The sequence below is a fragment of the Emydura macquarii genome, unplaced genomic scaffold (assembly GCF_026122565.2).
Source record: "Emydura macquarii macquarii isolate MOO-44397 ecotype Brisbane River unplaced genomic scaffold, CSIRO-AGI_Emac_v2 contig_2612, whole genome shotgun sequence".
Taxonomy (NCBI): domain Eukaryota; kingdom Metazoa; phylum Chordata; order Testudines; family Chelidae; genus Emydura; species Emydura macquarii.
Window position 1 is genome coordinate 564 of NW_027132749.1, and position 4,257 is coordinate 4,820.

At 49.2% G+C, this 4,257-nt stretch overlaps 1 pseudogene; it reads right to left on the bottom strand.

Moving 5' to 3' along the window:
• Nucleotides 1–1,738: 1,738 nt before the first annotated feature.
• On the bottom strand, nucleotides 1,739–3,483 carry LOC137163529 (zinc finger and SCAN domain-containing protein 2-like; annotated as a pseudogene).
• Nucleotides 3,484–4,257: the final 774 nt, after the last annotated feature.

Below are 4,257 nucleotides of genomic sequence, written 5' to 3' on the forward strand. Positions count from 1 at the left end.
TCCGTAGCATAGACCAGGCCTGAGATCAACCTGGATATATCACTATGGACTGTGAAAAACGGCTTGAATTCTGTGAAGAATTCCTCTGACGACCCAGCTACCGCCTCTCGAGGGAATGGATTCAGTACAGGGACAGAAAACCCCCTTCCATCCCTGTAGTGTCTACACTATGATGCATAGCTGCAGTACTGGAGCTGTCTTGCTGTAACATGTGTAGTGTAGACATTCCCCCCGTCTCTTCCCAGCTGATGGGAGTGAGCAGGGAGTGGAGGAAAATAGATCCCCTCAGAGATTCTTCTGAAACAAGGGATTTACCCCCACAACCTCCCAGAGAAAAAGCAATGTGTTCCCTAGTAAGGAGCCATGGGGGTGTTTTTGTTGAGAGCTACGGTGTCACAGCTGTCCCCAGAAGAGCCACAGAAATACACAAACTTGCTGTTTCACAATAGGCACAGCCATCTTCACGGGCCACAGTCATACTTAATTAACAGCACAGGGGGTCAAGAAGGTAAAGCAGTGATCGTTTTGTTAAATCAGCCGATTGGGAAAGAAAAGTAATGGCAGCTTCTCGTTGCCTGTAATCCTCTCCCCTTTAGCGTCCCCCAAAAGCCACCTGCTTCTGGGACACCATCCGCAGGAAACCCACTGGCCAAGGCCCCATTCACACTGCAGAGAGAACTGGCATTTTGTGACTGGCCTAGGGCATGTCAGGGCTTAACCAGTTACAAGTCAAACGGGGCATTTTCTGGTTCCCAGTTCACCCCCCAGCACTCTGCCCAGTTGTGTTTTTAGGAGTAAATGGTAAAATATCCTGGGCAGCTATCCCACATTGGCCACACAGCAGCTCCCTACCACAAGGACTAAAGCGATGTATTTCAGACACTCACAGTGGGATGCACAGCTCGGGGGGAGGAAGTAGGACCTGAATCGCCCCTTATATGGGCACAGTGACGAGTGCCTGCCACACAGGAAGACCACTGTGTGCCTAGCCACTTCCAGGAAGCCTGAGATAAACCAAGTGGCTCGACCTTGAAGCCACAGGATAAGACACACTGATTGGCAACCCATAATTGTCCATGTGCTTTGTGACCGCGAGCTGCGTTTTTATCCAGTAGCCAGTTAGGAGCATGGTAGAAAGCTACCTAGTGACTGGTTTATTCCTGCTCGGCTGTCACCTTTAAACTTTGCCCAGCGAGGATTTTTCTGCACAGGGAATTTTACAGGCATCTGTATACAAGTCTAAATATACCTCTAACTCCCTGTGTGGACGCACTTATTCTGGAATAAGAGTGTTCCCTCGGGAAGTTATAACTGGTATAACCAGAGTGGCATAATTATACCAGGAAAACTCCCAGCATAGACAAGCTCTAAGACTTACTTAAAAGACACACACGCCCCCTCCTACATCATATCACTTTTCAAATGGTCTGTACCTCCACTACCAGGCTCTCTGCTCTTGTTTTCTGCCACCTTTGCGATCACTTCCCCACAACATCCGATCACCTAACCTTGAAATTTCCACTAACCATCTCCCCCCAGAGAAAGTCCTCTTCCTTCCTCCCAAATCTCACACTTGTCACAATTCGCTATTACCCACCCATGCTCTTTAAACCTTGTACTTTTTAATATGTATGGGGGAAGAAGTGCCCTACTACAAGCAAAGGAAGTGCCACACCACAGTTTTCTATTGTGTGTGAAGACCCTATTGCAATGCCAGATCTAGTGAATCTGAAATTACATTTGTTGCATCATGTTTCTCTCCCCTGTAGCCTTTCACCAAATGTTGAACAAGGTTTGATGTCTGAGTGAAGTTTTTCCGACACTTGGTAATTTCGTCGGGTCTCTCCCCATTGTGGATCCTCAGGTGTCTAGTCAGGCTTGGTTTCTGCCCGAAGCCTTGCTCACAGTCAGTGCATTCATGAGGTTTTCTCCCCAAGTGGGTCTTCCGATGCTGGACGAGGGCCAATCTCCAGCTGAAGCTCTTCTCACTGTTGGGACATTTGTAGCATCTCTCATTCACGCGGGTCATCTGATGCGCTAGGAGGTTGAGCCTCTGGGTTGAGCCACAGAGACACTCCCTCATGTGGGTCGTCTGGTGCTTCATAAGTTCTGAGCTCCAAGCAAACTGCTTCCCACAATCAAGGCATTCGTAGGGTTTCTGTCCCATGTGGCGTTTCACCAAGTGTCGAACAAGGTACGATTTGAGGGTGAAGCTTTCCCCACATTCGGTACATTTGTAAGGTCTCTCTTGCCGGTGCGTCATCTGATGCTGGGAAAGGCTATACTTCTGACGAAAGCTTTTCCCGCACTGGGGACATTGATAGGGTCTCTCCCCGGTATGAATCCGCAGGTGCCTCATCAGGGTCGATTTCTGACCAAAGCTTTGTCCACATTCCACACATCGGTGAGGTTTCTCCCCCGTGTGGGATCTCCGGTGGTGGAGGAGTGCGAATTTCCACCTGAAGCTCTTCCCACAGTCAGGGCATTTACAAGGTTTCTGTCCCATGTGGGTTCCCTGAGGCTTGTGATCATCACCCCCAGCAGGTCTCTCCTCCTCCGGGGAGTCTTGCTTGGGGCTCTGGGACGTCCCATGTGGCTCAGCTGCCACACACCCTTCCCACTGGGGAGTCCCCTTATTTGTCCCTGCACCTGCTGAGAGAGAGAGAATCCAACCAGGGCTTCTTTCCTGTGCCGGCGAGAGAAGGGGCAGCAGAAGGATTTGCCACTGAGCAGAAAACTTGATGGGCTTGGAAGTGAAACCCACAAACCCTTCCCTGAAGGGGGAAGAGAGGCCAGTTCTGCCCCAAAGACCCAGCTGAGAAAGGCTAGGGGAGGGGAGGGCTCCTGCCAGGGATGGTATCCAGGAGTGATATTTGCCATGAGGACAGGGACTGCTGGGGATGATAGAGTGAGACAGAACTGGGGGGCTTCTGGCAGATTTGCTGGGATCCCAGCTTTTCCCTTCCCTCTCGGATGGTCTCTAAGCCAGTGTCACTCATTTCTTACCTGTGCAGGTGATTATTGGGATCTCCCTTTCCTCAGAGCCCTGGAGATCTGGGACACGTGGCTCCATCTGAGAGATCTCGGCAGGGTCGGGGATGGTGAATCCTGCTGAGGGGGAGGAAACAGGCAAGACGGCACTTGATGAAATCTCTCCCTAGGGTTCAGTATGGAGAAAACGTCCCGATTTTAACCCCAGCCCAGCTGTCTGCTGGGGAGACCGTGTCCACATTTTGAGGGTGACAGTCTCTGGGGCACCATGAGCCACTTCCCCAGAAATGTAACACCCCCAATCTGGCATGACTCTTCAGTAACTCCTGCCCACCCCTCAGCTCCTGAACCCCAAGGAAAAGCAGCTCCTCACCTGGCAAAACGAGAATCTCTTCCTTATTCTCCTTTAATTTCCTTGCAGATCTCACCCTTCCCTGGATCCTGCTCTGCGCCAGAGGACCAAATAGCTTCCTCCTTCCATGTCACCAGCTCCTGGAACAAGAAGCATCCCCAGATCAGCATGTTATAGTTCAGTTTAGACATTTGACACCCAGGCTCAGTTATCAGTCAGAGCCCCAAAGCCACAGCACAGAAAGGCAAAGGTTAACATATCACCAATCCAATCTGGAAGACAGTTTTGGCAGCAATCCAGACTGTTCTGAAATTATGGGCTTACCTCTGGTCATATTGATTCCTGAGTTGTTTACAACAAAGAGAAAGTTCTATAAATCCCACGATATTAACAAAGATTTACACACCAGTTCTTACTAGTTTCTCTTGTTTTGAATATAGTTTTCTAAAGATCATCAAACCTTAGAGACAAGTGCCTTGGTACACAATGGATGTTGGCTAAGCATCAACAAGACCATCCATCTTATCCTGTCTCTTTGGTATATCTTTGTACCTTCCACTGAAATTGCAATGCTTTGTGTGTGTCCTCAATTAACCAATCTTAGCATAACTGAAAAGCATGCTAAGGAAGAGCTGGGAAGAGCTTAATATGAATACAATTCATACTTACATAAAGCATTAGTGATTCTGAAGTGATTATTCCCCTCTGTTCGGCACTGGGGAGACTACATTTGGAGTATTGTGTCCAGTTTTGGACCCCATGCTACAGGAAGGATGTGAACAAATTGCAGAGAGTCCAGAGGAGGGCAACAAAAATGATTAGGGGGCTGGAGCACATGACTTATGAGGAGAGGCTGAGGGAACTAGGCTTGTTTAGTCTGCAGAAGAGACGAATGAGGGAGGCTTTGATAGCAG